Genomic DNA, 22946 nt, shown 5'->3' with positions numbered 1-22946 from the left:
ATACTTTTTGTAGGGTGCAAAGGAACTTAGTGATCAATGGAATCTCACGCGAATTGGAGAGGACCCGGCTATAGATATCTGGATGGCAGATGTGAGTCACTATGTTTTTAAAATGTTCAGTGAAGGTAAATGTTATGAACAATGTAAATTTTCCGCAGAGAGATTTATTATTCTATATTTACGCAAGTTTGGTCGCCTTCTTGGAGTGGATCACTCCACCGTGTCTTTCTAATGGAATTTTTTATTTAGATTGTTACAATTTAATTCGAAATTTTATTTGAATTTTCCTATTATGGTTACTATCATATATTATCATTCCAATTTTACTATACACTTGTACAATCTAATTATTTTTAATTTTGCTATAATGTGCAGAAGCCAATGAGATGAAATTAATAACACATTAAACACTCATACTTTGGGAATCGGTAGTACCAATCTAAATCCATTGGACCTGCTTCGTGATAATACAATTATGAAGGATGTATAAAGACACACACAAACCCATCTCTCTATAAAAAGAGATTGGAGAGAATTTCTTTTATCAGCCATGGAACTTCAGAGGTTTTTTTTTCACACAAATACTCATCATGTTACAAAATGACCCATCGTAAAACTACAAAATGAGTACAACTCTGAGGATTTTTTTTTTTTTAATTTAAAATTTTTTAAGCTGCGAAAATTTCAATCACCAATAGAGATTGAAGATTCAAAAGCGTGAATGGATCTTTTGGATAAACATTGTGACCAAGGTTCATCTTTTTGTATAAAAAATATAATTAACTATAAAGGCAATAAGAGAAATTTTAAGATAAAAAATGGTTTCACTTTTATCTTTTTTATCCACTGATCACCTCTATTGGTAAGTGAATTATTATGAGTGGATAAGAATCAACTTTGTTTCCTTTTAGCATAAAACTAATCCAATTCAATTCTGTTATGTTAGTTTTGAGATTTTGGGTCTATTTGGTTAAGCATTTTGGGAGTTTAAAATAACGTTTTTGAAACTCAAAACTCTGCTTTGCAACCACAATTTCTTATAACTTTTTTACAAATGTTCATTTTAAACTTAAAACGATATTTTTCAACAAATTATATATACTGAAAAAATGTTTTCTAAAAAAGGCATATTTTTTTGAAAAACATTTCTAAAAAAATATAACTCATGTTTCTTTTGTATTATGGAATGTGACATCATATTTAGTGAACCACAATATGTCGATCGAGATTGTTAATTACATACCCACGCTGAGCAAATGGATGGCATGAGGAGTGAATTTTTGTTATGAGGTGACAAATTTTGGGCATAGCATAAACATCTAAAGAATCAAAGGTGCACATATGACGTTTTAGAATTAAGGATAAGCTCTTATAGCGATTTACCTACAATAAGAGGAGTGGGCAATCGATTGATTAGTTAGACAGTAATGAAGGTACAATTCACCCACAAATTTGAGTGGCGGGTAAGCATGGATGCAAGGGAAACGAGCCACCTCAAGGATCTTGCAGTGATTGCATTAGGTAAAATCATTTTGTTGGGTTAAATACATTGATTAATAATGACATATTCACTTAATTAAAAAAAAGAAGTGTATAGAATCTATAGATATTAACTCAAGGCATTGTCAATTCAAAGCTTTTTGATAGATTGATTGAATTAAGTTTGGATCTTGGCATATAAATGTCTCTTAAGCATTGAGTTTCAAATTTATGCTTCATATAATAAAGCCATGAACATTGAGAAATGAGAGTAATCATCAATAATGGTAAAAAAATATTGCGCACCAAATAAAGAAACAACTAGAAAAATAAAGAAACAACTAGAAAAATAACCCTAAATGTCAACATGAATTAATTCAAATAATTCACTACACCAATTATTCTCATTAGAAAAAGGCAAATGAGTATGCTTAGCAAGCAGGTAGGTAGGATAAAAATAAATCTAAACAATTTTATAAAAGAAAAAAAAAAATATATATATATATATATATATATAAGAATCACTCAAATGTCAATGTTATAAATCAAGTAAATTTTGTTGAATCGCCAATGCAGTGACAGTTATTATGGGATGAAAGTAGTATAGAGTAGACCATCATGCTCTCTCACCAACCCCAAAAAAAAAAAAAAAAAAAAAAAAAAAAAAAAGAAAAAAGAAGTGGTGGTTCGTAGAAAGCTCCCAAACAAATAGAGAGCAAAAATTAAAAGGAAAAGAAATGATAACACAATGGAAAGAATGTGTGAGTTTCATAACAGATAGAGCGAAAGTGAATTTTGGAACATACAGGATTTTTCTAAATTGTATTTTATTTTTATTCGAACGAGAGACAATTCTATCGTTAGGAATAGATGAAAACTGTCCAAGTGATTAATGAATGAGGAATTATGATCAAAAGCGCTAGTATCTATAATCTAAAGAAAAAAATTGGAAGTAATTGTGAGATTGGCAATGGATTGAATGAAATTCGTGTTAAGATTGGAGATAAGTTGTTGATACAGTTTCGTTTTGTGAGTTGAGGTGCCTAATCCTTTGGTATGGCATCGGCAATGGCATCCCTTGTGGTGGTGTCTACACTCCGTGCTTTGGTGGGTAACCATGGAAGCTTATAGCAATTTAATTTGGTATGGTATGTTCTATTTTATGGTAGTTATTGTAGTGAGGCTGAGGCTTTTTCTTGTTGTCAATGATGGGTGAATGACCCTTAATTTAGGTCTTACACAATCAATTACTATAAGCACTACTAAATCAAGCTAACAAGGGCTTGCAACTTTGACTTCTCCAGGGTGGAAATAGAAATAGATCCATGGCAAGCATTTGGTTACGAAGAGCACTATATTAGGAATTGATAAACATGTTTGTTGATACTCTTGAAGTGCATTCAAAGACCCATAGGTATACTCAAGTATGGTGTTGTAAGAATCAAATTCATCCCACAAAACTTTGGATTTGGTAGATTATGTGAGCGTTTGGTTTCAGCTGAAACCAACGTTCACGTTTTCCTTTCACGTTTTTGTCCGTTTTTTTTTTTTTTTCCAGCACATGAACAGTGAATTTACTGTACAGAGACAAAAATTACTGTTCATACACTGTAGTATTAATGTTCACGTACTGTAGCAGTACTGTTCACGCATTAAAAATATTAAAAATGGGTCCCACGGTACTTTTTACACATTTAAAAATTATTTTGCTACAGTGTTTTCAGTTTTCAATTTTCAGTTTCAGTAACAATAAGTTCAATCCAAACGGACCCTATATGTTGCGATAAAGACTAATTCTTGGAGTTTAGTGTGTATGGAACGCTTGATTTGAAACACACAAGCAAAGCAACATTGCCATGGGAAAAACAATCGCGAAAATCATTCCAAACTTCCTCAGCTGTATCAGTGTAAACCAAATGACATCAAGCTGATTAATTATCGATAGCAAGATGTTGAGATATGGGCGCTTTGATACAATTTAGTCATGTGGTAAGTAGTGATTGGATTACTTTTTATTAAATTCCAATAGTGGATCCTGTGTGACTAATGTAATTCAATTACACATTAACAAATTTGCAAGTTGGATCAAAGTATGCGAGATAACGTTAAAAATATTCTTATTAGTTGTTGTTGTTGTTGTTGTTGTTGCTTGAGATAAAAATGCCTTATATTCACGCATTTATTTTTTCATATACATCGCTCTCCTTTCAAATATTCCAAGATTTTCAAATGGGTATGAAAATTGAAAAATCGTACTAATTGAGGTGTTCTGTGGGCCAGTAGATTCTCATTATCCTCTTAGCTTCTCATTATCTCAAAGAGGGTATTTATAAGCCTATAAATATCATCCATTACTTCTAAGTTATGGGCTGAAATTAAAGTAGTTCCAAGTTTTCATGATTCTAAATTTTTACGTCTAAGTAATGTGACAACCAACCTAATGAGTAAATGAAAGTACTTATTTTTTTAGAATCGTATTATCTTGTTTCTGATTAGTGACAACTTTAATTTTAGTCCCCACTTTCCACCAAATTCAGACTATAGACCACACCCTAACCTGCCCCTAAAAGAAGAGTTAGAAAAAGACGTTAATAACTTGATACACAGATATCCCAAGTCACATGACTCACATTATTGCATTTAAAAAAATTGTAATAATAAAAATAAATCCTTAATATCAATTTGGAATTATTTGCCGCTTGAAATCAATTTCATTGACCATTCCCTTGTTCACACTTATTCTTCAAACGTGTTTTAGCAACTTCCCTGCTCATTTGCACAACTGCATATTTATTTGAATAATTTTAGTATTTTATATTTTTATACACATTTTGCTTCAATTATCTTTACTGATTACATAACTGTATATATTAGTGACAGACATTCAATCACAGATTCACAATCTACCATATAAAAAGTTGTGTAAAAAAAAAAAAAAAAAAAAAAGCTTTTCTTATTTCCCCATGCAATTAATAGTGCTATGTCATCCCTCTTTGTAGTTTAGTAATTATGGATTTTTATTTTGGGCATGGTGCTATATTAGTCAACAAATATAAGTCAACGTTGAGATTATATCCCAACCTAGCTAGCTCACCAATTTTGTTTGATTATTTCATTTCAATTTCTTATACAGTAAGTGATTATTTGACTCGGTGTGCGCCACATTTGCATTGCGCATATGGATGTTTTGCTTCGAAGAGTGGGTAGGGATCAATCAATCAAACCTCTTTTTCGGCTTCCTTTTTGTGAACAAGAATGAGAAGCATACCCACTAGATTTCATTTTTTCTTCGTTCATATGGGACAGTTTGTCTTTACAGCCTGGCTTTTGAACTGTGAGGTTTTTAGAGCCTTACGAGTTGGGAGATATAATTATCTCATTGTTGTTGCAAGCAACTTGAAAGGAATCCTAACCTCATATTGAAAATTGCTGATTACTTAGGGTACGTTTGGTACACTGAATGAGAATTACGACAAAAATTGTAATCTTTATTATTAGGAATAAAATATGTTGTAATGTAATAACTAAATCTATTCATTAGTTTGGTTATGAGTTATAACATTAAAATGAAACTTAACATTTATTTTGGAAATTTCTTACTCATAAAATTATATTTCCTTAAAAATTGTTATTTTTAAATTTAAGAGAGATATGTGTTATTTTTTATAATTTTTTATTTTTATAATTATTAGATATATATGGAAAGTTTATTTACTTGGAAATATATTAAATTTTGAAATTATTGCACTTACTAAGGAATAGTAATTCCTCATTTTGAAGAATAGTTATTCATAAGGAATGATTATTCTTGTAATAAAAACATAATCAAACTAAAGAATAACTAAACCATAGGAATAACTATTACATTACAATGCCTATTACAGTCTACCAAACTATGATAACCAAAGTCATGCATAAATTTTTGTTTGATGCAAGATAGAATTTCTATTCCAGTCTAATCTAAGTGTATATGTGTGTGAACCTTTTGGAGACTTGAATCCCAACCCTTACCCCCCACACCCCACAAGCATTTATACTTGTGGTGTGACCATCGCACCAAGAATATACAGTGGTAAATCATGCATAAATAATTAAATAGATTTGAGTTCTTCTAGTACCATAAATAAATTTATAACTTTATCACAATTTTTCTATATGATAGACTATGACTAACTATCTATAACTTTCATATAAATTTATCAATTTTTTTCAACTATTCACAATTTTTCACTAGAAAAATTGTGACAAAAATTGTGTATTTGTTTATGGTGCTAGATTTTTGAAATAGATTCTCAAAAAAAAAAAAAAAGTCATGCATAATATGTGGATTTAGTATTTTGTTACGAATGTATTCAAGACTAGAAGCACATAGTTCTCATTCATTTAAAAACAAAAGATAAGAAAAATACTAGAAGCACACCGTATATTATATATGTCAATGAGAGTGGTCACGAATTTCAGATAGTGACATACAAGAGTTGAATTCTTGATCCACACTACCCCCAATTTCTCTTTGTTCTACTTCATACTTCATCCTAAGATATTTTGGCTTTGCCTTGAACTATATGCTTTTATTTTAAACTCAATTAGTGTTCATTTGAGACAGTTTGTTTTTGTTGATTTATTGGACATAAAAAAATAATAAGTTGATTAAAAGTACAATTCTACTCTAAAAAAATATATAAATGCATATAAATTAAATAAGAAAAATATGCTAAAAATGGGAATTATCAACTTTTTTATTTTATTTATTTATAATTTGATAGTTGAGAGAAAAAGGGAATTTGAACCATAAACGTCTCTATTAGAAATGCAGAGAAGTGTTAATTAAATTACGAGACTTTTAAAAGGAATTGTGGACTTGAATACAAGATTAAACCTTATTGGAAACAAAATCAAATGGAATGGGTGGAATGGGAATTGCTGACTTGCTTGCGTGATTAACAATTTACACTAAAAAAGTATATATTTGAGTCTCAGATGAGTCTGTTAACCTTGGTACCTGTTTGGTCCACAGAATGATCCTACCAAAAATGAAATGCAGAAAGTGAATACTATCGAGCCACATGCTTCTGGCCTATAGAACATGGTCTTGTTCTTTTCATTAATTATGTCATTAGGCACAAGTCTGAACCAATCATCGAGCATCATGCAAATCAGGTACCCAATATGGTTGTTGGGAACTTGACGCATTCAATCCCCCATTGTTATATATTTTTGTTAATTTTCTATCACAAATTGAAAGCTGAAGTTTTAATACTATATGAAATGAAAGTATCAGTAGCCAATAGCCATGCCTCACGCTTTTAATAAAAAAGGACAAAGTTTCATTTTTCCTATTTTTATATATGTGGTGGAGACAAATTAAAATAATATCACGTAATTATCGAAGAAAAATAAGCCAGATTTAATTATTTTAGAGAGACCATCAGTTTGTGAGAGTCACTATCCTAGCTGAGAGTACAACGCGTTGCATATTGCTTTTGTTGAAAACTTGATTCTCGAAGCAGTCATCGCGACTTCAAATTATACATATGAACAAATTGCAACAAGTTATATAGTAATCATTGTTGCCATTGGCCTCAGTAGCCTATTGGCACCCACCCCCGCAATCACCTAGCCAAAATATATATATATATATATATATATATATATATAAATATATATATATATTAATCATTGTTATTACTATATAATACAAAATCTTCAAAACAACTGGCCATGAAGCACGATGGAATATTCCCATCAGTACTGTTTATGGAATATAACTTTTCTTATTCTTTCTTTCTTTTCTTGTTCTTTTTCATAATGTAGAGTAATTAATATAATACAATATCCCTTTTCTTAACTAAACTTTCTCACTCAACAAAATCTCCCTGTCAGGCCTTATAGCTGAATTGGCATCTCCTCATGTACAAAGTGTTTGGTGGTTTAAAGAGGAAAGAGTTCGAACTGAGAGGTTAGTAGCATGTTGTAATTATCTTTCAAAAAAAAAAAAAATCTCACAATATTAAAATTTAAAAGTTGAGTGTTGGCTAAAAAACCAAGACGAAGTTTGTTGATATAGTTGACACCGAGTAACAAACCAAATGAACTTATTACAAGACTTTACCAGTGAGAAAGTTCACATACACATAGCCCTTGGTTTCGACTAATATGCATGAACACTTCATTTAGGGAGTCGTATCCATGTTATATCTATGACATACTTGTGTTGTAATGGTGTCCTATCTGCCATATCATGTTAGATTTTTTTTTTTTAAAATTGTTCATATCACTATATCGTACCTATACCCATGTTCATGTGTGTGTTTGTGCATCCTAGGGTTTTGACAGTATATTTTCTTTGTTTTTTTAAAAAATTATTGGCATGCACTTGGTGAGGATGTTGTTAAAGTATCCTTTATCTTACTTAAATTTTTGGACGTATGCTTAAGAAAGTTAACAATACCACATATTGAATTGGTCCCCAATCTGAAGGGGAAAAAGAACAACCTAGAGAGAATTCCAAACAATCGGCACATTAGCCTATGTAAAGTTCTCGACAAAGGTTATTGTTAGTCTAAGTTAGCCATATGAAACAGATCCTCTCTCAAGTTATATTTGATGCCCATAATGCATTTGTGTCAAGTAGGTTGATCACTAATTACGTTATTTGAAAAAAAAAAAAAAAAGACATGCATGAATGGGGCAAATGGTGCTATAACTATATGAATAAGGTGTATGATAGGATGGAATGAGTTTTCTTCTATGTAAAGCTACAGAGAAACTTGGTAGAAATAAGTGATTGGCAAGTTTAATCATGGAACATGTTTGAATAGTCTTGTATGCAGTCATTTTGGATGAGGAGCCACAAGGATGCTTCTTCCCTATTAGGCCTGGGCTCACACAAAATGACTTCCTCAAATTATACCAATTTTAAGGCTTTTATCTTGGGATACATGAGAATAAAGCAATTTTATTTTAAGAAAGATCATCATCAAGCAAAACCTTGGTAAGAGATGATAAGGTTTTATATATATATATATATATATATATATATATATATATATATATATACACAAATTCTTGGACATATCTAATAATCAATTACACAACTTTTGTTCCATCTCAACAGGAGGAAAAAAAATTTTACTCATTAGAATTTAAAAATTGATAGGTTCTAAAATTTTAGTATATATATATATATATATATATATATGTGGACATCAAAATTAATAATTTTGTATATAATATATTTATAAATTATGACTTATTTTAGCATTATATATATGTGTGTGTGTGGTGTGCGTGTGTACGCATACAACATTTGTCTTGATTCATGTCTACTGTCTAGTATGATAACTCCACCCCTAAATATAAAATCCTAGTTTCACTCTTGATAGTAACAATAAAATTGTTATTATTATTAATAAGTGGCATGATTGGCTTTAAAATTGTAATTGTGAATCGCCTTTTTAATTGAAAAATATCTTATTCATGTTACATCCATAGAAGAATTTCCAAGAAAAACCATACAAAAACTGTACTAATAGTCTAATCTAATATTGTACCTTTTTTTGATAAAATCTAATATGAAACTTAACATTACCAATGTGGTTAGTTGATTGCATAGGTAAAGCACCGGACGTCATCTTAAAATAAATGGAAAGATCTTATCAAATAAATGGAAAGAGAGGGACCAAAAAAATAAAAGTGGCCACAATTTCAATTAATAAATGAAAGTGGAATAGTCGGCCTAAAAAAAAATACAATTGTGATTGATGGTCACACATGAAAATGAAACGGCTTGTCTACAATCAACCAATAGAAAGACGAAATCTATCAAACAATTAAACAATTCTATTGGACGAGACAGCGATTGCCCTGCACAGCACTATATACGAAACCGGCTTTTTTTCGCCACGACGTAACATTTCATCTCTTTATTTCGGTAATTATTTTTATAAAAAAAAAATATAAATAAATATTTATATATATATATATATTAATTTCCTTTTGTCCGTTAGTGTATTTATTTAAATAATGCCATATCATATCATTATATATTATACTATACTATACTATATAATAAAAGTTAAATTTTGAAGCAGTGGTTATTCTCACAAATTAATAAATTAATTTTATATATTTTGTTAAGATATATTTCCTCGATTAAAGGATAATATTTGACAACTGTTTAATTTAAGTAAAACTTTGGTGTAGTACATTAATTTCGGGATTTTAGGTGTAGTATCCCATGTGAAGCAACAATGCAACAAACCTAAACATCTATTGGCAAAGCATGCCAAAGAAATAGCTAGTTTTGATAATTATGTAATCTGAATAGAAGAAAATTTATCTCTAAGCTAGCTATTACTCATGATAATAATGAAACGCTTAAAGCATTTCTAAAATTCCTCATCAGCATCCCAAATAACCCATAACCGTTGACAATTCTAGGGGGCATGCATTGTATCTTCTCAGGCCAGTTTGCAAGTTGGGCACACAGCATTTTGAACCATATTTCTACGCATCAAGTTTTGAAGAGTTGGCAAGGATTCATTAGCAGCTCTCCAAATTTAGTGTTTTACCTTTTAAGGTACCTGTAAATTCCAGATGCCCTCCCACAACTGGCTATTACCCCTAGTCAAGCAACTTGGTTGCTTGTTTCATTTAGATTTTGCCATCAGATGGTATGCTGTCCACGTAGTGTAGTCCCCATGAGTTGTTAGGAACCATACTTGTTTATTTGGTATCTCATGAATACTCAAAGGGATTCCTGTTATGATTTTTGCTTCATGAGGCAAAAATTCCTAGTCAATTAGATTAGTCTTCCACATATGAGAACCTTGGTCTATAAAGTCACACACCCTGGAATTTGGAGATAAACCCAAAGAAGGAGATAAATTTTTGAGCTCAATGAAACCAACTATCCCCTTTAACCTTAATAGACCGGCCGTTACCCACTCTCCAAATCGTGCCCAACTCAATTACGTGTTTCGCCTCGATAATGCTCTTCCAAGCATAAGATCCTTTGTTAGAAGCTTCACATTCCAGGATAGAACAATTTGGGAAGAACTTTGACTTAAAAACCTTGTGAAAAAGAGAATTCTTATTGTTTTGAAGCCTCTAGATTTGTTTTGCCAATAGCGAGTCATTGAACTTGCTAAACTCTCTGAACCCCATTCCTTCTTCACTCTTTGGTTGACACAACTTTTCCAGCTGACCTAGTTAATCTTCCTTTACTCTCCTTGATACCCCCACCAAAACTTTCTGATAAAGGTTTCGATATCCTTGACGAGGCCTTTTGGCAGTTTAAAGCACGACATGGTATTTATGGGGATTACTTGGACTACTACCTTAATAAGAATCTCCTGACCAACCTGTGACAAGAGTTTTTCTTTCCAACCCTTTAGTTTTTTCTATATCCTCTCCTTAATGATGCTAAAAGACTTCTTCTTTGCTTAACCCCCACCAAAACTTACGCTTATGTTTTAATGTAATAAATTCATTTTACTTATTATTCTTTACTTCTGAATCTGTGTGTAAGATATTATGTCAAATGAAGTTTAATATAAAGAAGCAAAATAATGAACACCTATTTAAGTTCTTGGTTCTTTTACGTAAGTTTTTTTTTTTTTCCTCAATTTTTGAAATCTTTTGTGTATGTTTTGATTTTCAATTATAATTAGTTTTTTTAAATTTGCGAGTGTGTTGATTTTTTCAATTAAACTATCACTTGAAAAAATGGGTATTGAGGAACTATTTTGTTTATTATTGTTTGTGCTAGCTAGAGTATAGATTAAACATAGCCCAAATAGAAATAATCAAACTCATTCCATATCTCATATTAAGAAATTAACACAAAACACAAAGAGAATTTTAAAATATAAAAATAGATAAAAACTAAAAAAGTCTAAAGTCTAAACAATCAGAACTTAAAGTAATTATTTTTATTAAATTCATTTACTTATTTTATTATTTATTATTTACTTATAATTTAGTTTTAATTATTTTAAAATTTTTGAGCTTACATATGAACCATCGAGGTGGACATCACACAAGAAAAATACTAGTGTTATACATATGAGAGAGAGAGAGAGAGAGAGATATGCTTGAGTTAAACATGTCATTTTAAAATTGAATGTGTATTTAAAAAATTCACTATTTGATTAAAGCTTCTTCTTATACTACATGCTTGTAAATTTTAACATTATAAGAGATAAACAATTATATTATCATTTAAAAATATTTAAATTTCAAATTATTTGTATTTTAAAATCATACACAATATACGAATTTAATTATGAACAAAATAGTAGTAAATGACATCCAATTAACATAAAATTTGTCGTGCATGTTAAGAAAAAAAATTATGTATTTTGACTGTAAATTTTTTAAAATACTAATTTAATTAGAAATTATTGGATAGTGTAATATTAATAAATATTTATAAAAAGTATAACTTAATGCTATTTCATATGCATGAGAGAGAGAGAGAGTTTTCTTTTACCCATGCATAATTTTTTGCTATCCATATGGTTAATTAATATAAGCGTAAAATCCTTTTTTCAATTTCTAATATATTAAGTAATTATTGGAATAAATTTAAGTGTATAACAATTTTAAAGAATTTGTCTTCAAATTCAGTTTTTACCTTTGACAGTTCAATGATTATTTTTCCAATGAGAAGAGGAAGGTTTGGGATTGTTACTGTTCCTACAATTCTTGGTGTTGGAGGAAGTTGTTTACAACTTAACAAAGTTGTTATGTGTATGTAAACACCCCACTTAAAAAACTTTCATTGAACCAAAAATTAAAAGTGAAAAATAAATTCTATAATGTAGGGGTAAATTCCTTAAAATTAAAAATGAAAATGACTAAGAAAAAAAATGTGTTCTTGAAATTAGGGTTAACTAAAATGTGATTATGGGTAGTTAATTATGATTGGTTTTCATAAAAAATTAAATATGATTAGTTACATATAAAAATCTTGTTGGTTTTATCTTTGAAAGCTCGAATTTATGTGAAAACACAAGAGTTTGTTTGGACCACCAAATTAAAATTACGGTTAGATTGCTTTTACTCTAACTTAGACTAAGTGCGGAATAAGAGTAAATGAACGCAAACAACTGATAACACTACCCTAAGCCATATTCATCCATTATCAATGATATAAAGTAAAGTTTAAGAGTAGTGAAGAGAGATGCAAACATAAGGTAAAATCGAGACATGTTATCGAAGAGGAAACCGAAGAATTCAGCGAAAAACCTCTCCGCCGCCCTCTAAGTGGTAATCGATCCACTAAAGAATAAAGTTGGAGTACACGAATAACAAAAGACCTTCCACGCCTAGTCTACTCAATGTACTTGAGCCCTCCAAGCTCCTACTATCAACAGACTTTTCGGAGTCATGTCTTCTCTAGCTTTCTGGATCTCGCAATACGCCCGATTGCATCTACCAAGCCTCACCAGCTTCTTTTGCCAAATTCTCAATGCTTCCCAAGCTCTAAAACACTCTCTACACTCTGAAAATGTGTGAATCGTGTTTGGGTATAAATTTCCTCTCAAGGTATGACAATGGGAGAGGGAAGGAGAAGAGGTTACAATGATTTCTCACTAAGGATGAGTAGCTCTCTCTCTAAAAGATGGGTGTGTTGTGTTGTAGAAAACCTATTTAGGGTTTTTCTTTCGGAATGGGCTCTTATACTTTTGTGGGTAATGAGGGTATATATAGTATGGATGAAGGGTAAGAAAGTCACACTTAAAAACCTCGAGGCAGAACGTTTCGTGAGTATTTCGTGGGAAAGCCTTACCCGCGAGACAGTTGCGAAATTGACAGCTTGGCATGACTCTTCAACTTCCAGCATGTACTTCTCACATGCCCTTTTTCACGGGTTACTCTTCTCACGAGCTAATCACAAAATTGCACTGATTCTTCATTTCATGCTCGATTCTTCATTAACTTAATACTAAATCCAATATAATAAAATCCCACAAAATACAAGGAACAAAATAAATGCAAATACAACACTTTTTATTATGGAATAAGGTCAACATAAAATATAGTTGTAAATCACAACTTTATAATCTTAAAGACAATGGTATACATAAATGCACAAGCTAATTCTAAGGGTAATTATGGTTTTTGAGCTTCCACATCAATCAATAGAGGGGGTTACAAAATATAAAGGGCACTCAAAAACACTCAAAGAGAGCCGTTGAGAACCAAATCTTCAACTATCAATGTCCCAAACACTCTTTAATCCTCTAACAAAACCCTAGTTCATTAGTGTTCCAAACTGACACCAATCTTTCGACCAATCAATAAAGAATAACAATAGCACACTTCCTCTTGAAAAGTAAGGAAAAAATTTATGGAGAATCTGAAGGGAGGAGTTGTTGTGCCCTAGGATCGAAAGCTCGAATTTGAAGAGCCTACAGACTTTGTCTTTGCAAGAGACTTGCATGTAGGCATGCAAAAACATTAAACCCTGATTTAATTTTCTACATTAAGTTACTTTTTTAAAAAATTTATGCAATATAACCATGTTGTTTGATGACATGGGATGAAATGAGTGATGATCATATATTCTTATACTAGGGTTCGAATATGTCAAAATGATGTTCATAAAAACCTGATTCGAATTGTGCACATAAAATTATGAAATGACAAAACATGATTCTTAGATGATGACTTGATTTGTCAAATCTAATTTGGAAGTTTTATATGATGACTGTGATGGAATTTATTTTTTTGTGAATCCTAACATGTATTTGAGCAAAATCTAATTTTCCCATGATCACATAAATGATTGTATACTTTCATTCAAATTATGACATGTTCAATAAGCTATGAATTGATTGAATGTTCCATGACATGAATAATGGACATTATTTCTTAGAATATTGACTTTCGTTGAACCATATGTGTGCTTAACACCTTTTCATTTCGAAACCTAATTTTCAATTTCAAATAAATGGCTCTAGACTAAGCCTTGCCAAAGTAATTACCTAGGAAATAAAATTTTGTAATTTCTATTTTTCATATTGATGTAATCTCTTCTTCTTCAATTTTATTTTTTGGGGTTAATTTTGATCATTAATTCTTTTTATATGGAACTATTTACTACCTCCAATTCTAGTAACACTATAACCAAAAAAATTAATTAATTAATTTAAAAAAAAAAAAAAAAAAACCACAATGTAACAAAGCAAATGGCACTGAAAAGTAGAACTGCCAATAATGTTTGGGAAACCAGCCATGCGCATGTCATTAAGTTTCGAAGCCAAGGTTCTTTGCATAATTGTATCTCCTTCGTTTTGTCGAAATCCTTAATTCCCTGCTATGGTTAGATAAAAATAAAGCTGTTTTCTTTTTTCTTTTTTAATGAATAACTAATAAAGTTTTTAATTCTTGTCTAGAAAAGCAAATAAGCTGTTAATTCTAGAACTAACATTACATTGTATCATTGGTAACATGTTAAATCAAGCCAAACAGAACAAAGAAAAAAAAAAAAGCTGGTCATGAGTCCGTTCAAAGCATTAATTTGAAGCCTTTGTTGACTGATCCCTGTATGGCTGTATCAAACATTCACTAATTAGTTGGTTTGTAAGTGGATTGTTATGATTTATGACTCAGTCTTAAAGGGTTTTAAAAAAAAAGTGATTTGTTCTGACTCTCTTTGTCCCTGTGTAGTTGTCCTTTTGGATACAACAGTTCAAAGGAAATTAAAGATACAATTTGTGGAAGATTTTTCTAACCTAAATCTGCGTCAAAAAAGTACGAGTAAGACACTAATAAAGTTTTCCTCAAAAAAAGAAGGGAAAAAGACATTACTAATTAAAGTTCAAATAGTATATTATTTTTTTCCTCTCAAAGCAACCCTACTACCAGAAACCCTACTTGATTTTAAGAGAGAATATGTGTGTTGTTGTACCTGCATAATTTTGTTTATGGTTGGATTTGGCACCACCCGACATATATGCGTTAATTGTCCAGTCATGGAAAGTTGCTGTAATCTTTTTTATTAAATCAAAACTATGAATTAAGGGAATGTTTAGAATGGTGGAAGATGGAGGGAAAGGAGAGAAGTCCTCTCCCCCGTCTTCTATTATCCAAACATAGGGTAAGTGCCCGTTTAGAAATACATGATTAAATTAGGCCAAGTTCTTCTGCCTTTTGTGGTTTTCTTCTCAACAGTGCTACTTGCATTAGATTCGGTGCTTACAACTTTAGGTTAATTTGATACGAGAATTAGTTTAATTTGATAATTTTTCATTACTTGAAGCAAATTAAAAGGAAAGTTTAGTGATAGTTACTAATTAGTGCCTTTTAGGTGGCATTGAGTTTGGCTTTCAAGACTGAAAACAATTTTTTTTTTTTTTTAAATGTTCTTTAAAATAAAAAAATGTGTTTGGAAATATATAACTAAAAAAATAGAATTCAAAACTAGAAAACTTTGGTAAAAATATCAAAAAGAGTTTTTTTTTTTTTTTTTTTTTTTTTTTTTTTTTAATATAAGGAAGACAATGCCCCCAAAGCATCAACACAACCAACCAAAACAATAACCAGATAAGTTAAAATTGACATTCAATGTCTAAAACAATAATAGCCACACACACACATGTACTTGAACATGCACATGCATACGCGCACACATACTTCAGTCTACCCACAATCAAAAGCAAAAGCCCTACTTCACTACATAACCAACTCAATCAAACACCCATTGAGACCCAATCGTTCAACTCCTCTCAAATTTTTTTCAACCCCTAAACTATTAGGTCATTTGCAATTCTTCCCTTAAAGGTATTTTATAGTTTAGGAGAAGACGGTGAATTACCCTATAAATAAAGGAAGCAAGTTCTTTTTTCCCTTTATTTCTGTTGTGTATAACATGTATGATGATGCATGTGTTTTTTCAACATGTGAGAGAGAGAGAGAGAGAGAGAGAGAGATGTGATGATGATGATGATGATGATGATGATGATGAGGAGGAGGAGGAGGAGGAGGAGTAGGAGAAGGATGATGATGATGACAACAATGAAAACAATAAAAAAAAAAGAAAAAAAAAGAAAAAAAAAAAAAGGAAATTAGAAGGGTGAACCACGTGAGGGAAAAAAAGTCAAAAGAAAAATAAAGTGGTTTTTAGGTTTGAAACCAAGGTCTTAGTATTATTAATAATAAAAAAGTTACCGTGTATTTTTTAGAAAAATTTTCAAAAAGTAAATGCTAAAGTCACAAACCAGTTTTTAAAAACACCCAAAAACATTATTTTAGAATTTCCTAGAAAACTTCTTCATAGTATATTTTAAGTAATAGTTTATAAAAACTATAAGCAGAAAACACCCAACCAAATTCCCTACATCAATTGTTTTCTGTTTTACTTTTTATTTTTTTAAACTCAAACCAACCCTAGGAATTTCAAAATATTAAGGTGATAATGTCACTTAAACAATATATATTGAAACTATTATAATTGTAAGGAAGTCATTAGGCAAATAAACATAAATTTAGGAACTCATCAAAAACATTTAGTAAATAATCAATTATAAATTATCTTAGCATTACTAAAGAATGTAGAACACAATTTATGTTAATTATTTTGATTTAAATTTTACTATATATGAAACCTTAACCCATGGTTTTAAAAACCAGTATAGTCAATGAATTGTTTTTAGTCCCAGTTCCTGATTTTTTTTTTAATGATTTTTGACCAGTTCATACTGGTTTTGACTGATTTATACCGATTTTAGGGGTTTTTACCGAACCAAATTAATCTCTAATTCCCAATTGAACCGACTGTTATGATACGGATTTCAAAACCATGCCTTGACTTATATTGAATCATTCCCAAAGTTGGTTCTCAAAACACCATTGACTTGTACTACTAGTACCTTGGTGGGATTGAGGCTAAGTTGTGGCTAAACCCACATTAGGTAATGTCTATGCCCCCAATCTCCCATTTCCTCGTTTCCATTTCTAAGCCCTTCTCGTATTGGTTGTTAAATTGGTAGGTGTTGTCATGGTTACACCCAAATATAAGGGCAAAATCAGGAATTTTATTTGGGGGGCGATGCTAAACTATCAAATATTGATTATTCAAGAAAAACTCAAAGTATTATGTACACACACACACATATATATGGTTAGAATTTTGTTAACTAGTACCCTAAGAGCAATTATGTAGGAAATACTTTTAGGGTGCGTTTGTTTTGGCTGAAAAAGGTTTCAGGAAATCATTTTACATCCCTCTATGTGTTTGGTAAACACAAAAAATTGGGTCAAATGGAAATTGAATTCCCTGTTGACTGTAAAATAAGCCTCATCAGGTGTAAAACCATTTCAGCTTTTATTTTACCTTCAAATTATTTCCAGACTTGGAAAATAAAAGAGATAGAGAAAGAGCAAGAAGAGATCGCACCACTGCCCAACCCCAGATCGCACTGGTCTCGTCACACCCCAACACCGGCGAGATCACACCTCCTAAAAATACACACCCGAAGAGAGAGAGAGCTCAAGCACACTCCACCTGAAGAATGCAAGAACATCCTTGCCGGTCAGATCACCGTCCTTGTTCAAACCCATCCTCGCCGGTGATGCCCAGAACCACCCCTCAACACACGACCCCGCCGTCACATGCAAGCCACTCCGCCGACCCATCCCTTGTCCTCATCCTCTGCCAACCCATCCCTCATCCTCACCGACCCATCCCTCATTCGAACCAACCCATACCTTCAAATCAAGTTTTACAAATTGAAAAGTCATCGCCAAACACAAATCGGAGCCTTATCATCTCGTTCTCGTCGCCGCTGAAGCTCGTTGTCAACGCCAAACACAAATCGAAGCCTTGACCCGATTTCAACCTCTCTCAATCTACCACTCTCTTTCCCTCAATCTCTCACTCTTTCTTTCTCCCCCTCTCTGTTTGACCGAGTTTGAAAGTTTAATGGTTTTATTTTGATTTTTGTTTCTTTAAAAAGTTTATATCTTGCAATTTTCTATTATAAATTTGTTTGGAAGTTGAGAAAATATCTAAGAAAATGAGAAAAATTTATAGGAAAATAGCATTTTTAGAACGTTACCAAACACTAGAAATCGTTTTCTGGACTATTTTCCATTGCACACCCAAACGCCTGGATTTTAATTTCCTTACAGGAATTCATTTTTCCCTGCATTCATTTTACACTCGAAATTCAATTTACATCAAACCAAACACAGCCTTAAAAACTTTTTATGTAAAATGAAAAAAGCTATTAATTTTTTTGATAATTTTTTTTTTTATAAAAATAGTACTAAAACTTTTTAAAAATAATTCATTAATAAATATCTTAAAAGTACACGTTAACAAGATTCATTTTGTTATAATGAATTGGGTGAGAAAGGGAGAACATTGGATGAATTTGGTGGCTGGTTTGCATAAAAGTTTTTGGAAATGAGAATAAAAAGGAGAAGCTTCTAAAACAAGCCAATACAAAAAGTTAATTTCGAACGTGTGGGGGAGTGTGGTTTGGTTTCACTAGTAAAAGCCGAAATGGTAAAAGCAAGTCAATAGTAAAAGACCAAAAAAAGGTGAAAGCAAACTTGAAAAGGACACGCACAATGGCGCAAATGTTTTCCTTGTGGCCAGCTCTTAAAAAAATTAAATGGGTCTTCATTTTTTACATACTATAAAAAATTAAAATTTAGGGGCATCAATGAACATAGTTCCGCCATTGCCCAAATAGAGTTTTCCACGATTTGGTCACTCTTTACTTTACTTTTCTTTTTCTTTTTCGTCAGACTGAAAAAAGTCATCTATTGAATAATATTTAAAAAGTTACATACATTAGATACATATATACGTTTTTTTTCCTTGAATATAAATATAAATATAGTTAATTTTTTTCTTTTGGCTTAAAAATATTTGTTATATATATTTAGTTTGGATCTTTAAGAGAAATACATGACTATGCTACTTGTTCCACCCCAGATGTTATCAGAGAAGAAATAAGTTCCACTAAAGGACGTATATATTTTCAAAGTTCAAATTTTCTTTTCAAATCATTTATCAAAACTATGTAGGGGCTAAACTAGAGTATGTGTCAATACTCTCAATAACAATATATATATATATATATATATATATATATATAAAATAGATAATAATGTAAAACAATTACATAGAAATATAGAATAGTAGACTTAGATCTCAAAAAAATAGACTAAAAACCAAAGGTATAACATGAAGTCAAACTGTCATGATCTCTCAATTAATTAATTGGAAAACCATCCTTGAATTAATCAAATTACTTCATATAGTTACAAAATATCTAGACATGAATTTTGTAGAAAATTTTGAACCTAGGCCCTTTGATGCTAAAATAAGTCCTAAATTGATTGATTGGATGGGTCTTGAAGTTTCAAAGCAATGTCTTTTAAATGATCTAACTGAAGAAATATCTAACATTTTTTTTTTTGAGACAAAAAGAAATATCTAACATGATGAAGCATAATGTAGTATAAATGGAAGCTATTACTATGAAAAATGTTCAAATTCCCATAATGTCTTAATATTCTTATTGACACTGGAGCTATAATCAGTAGTTGCAGGTGGAATGCTCTTTCTTCCAAAAAATGGATGCTTATGATTTATGAAGAGTCCTACTACCTTCAAAGGAATTCATGATAGAGAAATAAAAATAAAATATAAAGAAAAAAGATTTTAGTTTGAAAATTTTCTAGAAGACATTCGCAAGAAAAAACTTGGTGTGTCGTACGACTTATCATTATTGTCAAATGACATAGAAGTCCTACGTTAAATTGATGACAGCCAAAGTCTTATCTTTTCGCCTTCACTAGACGATGAAGAATATCTCAACCTTATCAATGAGATAGAATGATAAAATAAACATGCAAGAAGTTTGGTAGAACCTAGCAAATAGCAAAGTGCTAGGCAGCTCATGTCTTTGTAAAATGTCAGGACACCTATGTAGTAATTTCTAACTACCCAAAACTCCTATGTACTAATATAAAAGTTGATTTTATCTTCTTTTAGTTCTTATCTATCTACTTGTATTAGGAATAAGTTTTTTGGTTTGTCTGCTTTCATTTCACTTTTGCTATATAAAGGGTGTAATTCTCTGTCAGAAAACAATGAATGTAATATATCATTTTCCTTTCATATTTAAAAGTGTGAGTAACTTCTGTTTTGTTATTTTAATCAAAGCCTGCCTACCTAAATAGTTAAAATCTGCTTCCTTCTTTTGAGGGGTTTATAAAGAAGTGTGAAGTAATTTATCTATTATCCTTAAGAGTTAGTTTGTAAGGTACATTTGTTATATTCTAAGCAAGTTTATCTACATAAATACTTCTTCTTTCGCTAAGTTTTTTATACTTTTGTTTATTATTATTAAATGATGTTTCATTTAGTGAACGTGAGTCATGTCTTTAAAGACTGGCTGTAGTGCCTTATATATATATATATATATAAATATATATATATATATATGTATAATATTAAGTTGTCAAATAAGTTATTACTCGCAGGTAATTTATGGAAAACTTAAAGGTTCAATTAGGACATGCCTGTTCATAGAAAGAAGACATTGAATCTAGCAGCAGCATGTATAAAACAACTAGTAAAATACAAAAATCCATGAACCACATAAAAGGACAAAAGCTAATAGACTTTAGTTAGCCCTTTGTTTGCTTGTCTTTTATAAAATTTCCTTATTCACAAAAAAGGAGTTGGGGGGGGGGGGGCGGCCACGAAAACAAAGTTAGTGTGTGATACTTAAAAGTGAAATCATTCGATGGATATTCCATTTTATATTAAACAATTATTGGTTTACATTTGTACTATTCAATGTAGAATTTATATTATAGACTAAATAAATGTGTACTGGTTCATCAAAAAAAATAAATGTGTACTAAGGGTAGCCACAAAACTAAGTTGGTGTGATGATACTAAAAGCAAAATTATTTAATGAATATTTCATTTCTTGTTGGACAATTATTAACTTTCATTGATAATCTATGTAAACTAATAATTTTCCTTCTTCTCAATTGAGTTGAAAATCACCCATCAATTGGAACAATCTTTTGGAGGATATTTTTGCATAGCTTTCTCTAGAATGAATATAATAATAATGATAAGCTAATGTTGATGAAATTAGAATAATGTGGGCTTGAACATGGAAATGGGAACCTGTAAAAGAAAATTAAGCTAGTGACAACTGGACAACCTTTTTTTTGGAACATTTGGTGTACTAGATTAGATTCCAACATGCACAGAAAAATTGGTGAATCAAATTCATACAAGCAAACCATGAAAGTTGGCTTCCCAATGATGACAAGTCTCCCACCGATTCTTTTCTCAAAAAAGAGTCTCTATTGATTCACGTAAATAGATATAAATAAGAAATTTAGAAACTATTTTTAAAAAAAAATTATTGATTTTTTTTATAACTTTTTATATTTTTCATAAAAGTTGTATTATTATTATTATTATTATTATTATTATTATTATTATTATTTATCTTTAGAGCAATGGTTAATAAACTATATTAGGAAAATTTTAACATTACTTTCATGAGAAATATAAAAAACTGTTATAAAAAATTAATTATTTTATTATTTTCTCATAAAAAGTTTCTAAAAATAATTCCTAAACCAATGTCCTTAGAACATTCGTTAACATTTCTCTTTAACCAATATCCCAAAAGCACTACTTAACCAGACCTAATAAATATTTATCATAAATGATGGCTATTGCATCTTCTGGCTGGCATGCACAACACATGTTTGGGATTTGGAAAAGCATTGTTGTGGTGAGCATGAGGAATAAGGATGCTTGCTTGTGTATGTGGTATATACTACATAGGACACGCATGGAACCGACCAAAGCCACACGTTGCATTTGGTGCATGAACAATAATGACCACCACCCTATTCCCAAAATGATCCAACAAGCATGAATAAGAACTATACAACTCCCATTCACCTCCCAAAAAAAAAGAAGAGAAACATTCATATTTATCTCGTGTAATCCTATGTCATCATTGGTGATAAAATGAATGAAAATATAGACCAACCAAAGCAAACAAAGAATAAAAGGAAGAAAGGGTTAATGGTAATTATCTGTTGTAAATTATGGTTAATTTGCAATTTTTACCTTTAACTAAATTAATTTTTACAATTTGAGATTTGAGATTAATTCGCAATATCTACTTTACCATCTAAATTACTTGTAAAGTTACCAAATTACTTAACAAGTTGATTGGTGGTGGTACACACTAACAAAATAACATATTAGTTTACAACATTTTTTATTTCCCCTCAGTCACCTAATTATATATTTTGCTAAGGCTAAAATGTATTTCACAGCCTTTAAGTTTGGAACTGCTTTTAAATAGGTCACTCTACTTATTAAATTATAATTTAAACTCTCAAATACTACAATAATGTCAATATGTCATTACGTCACTTCTTATTATATTTTT

This window comes from Quercus lobata, chromosome 7 (assembly GCF_001633185.2).
Source record: "Quercus lobata isolate SW786 chromosome 7, ValleyOak3.0 Primary Assembly, whole genome shotgun sequence".
In the NCBI taxonomy this organism is placed as follows: domain Eukaryota; kingdom Viridiplantae; phylum Streptophyta; class Magnoliopsida; order Fagales; family Fagaceae; genus Quercus; species Quercus lobata.
Note: the sequence above shows the minus strand (reverse complement) of the source record.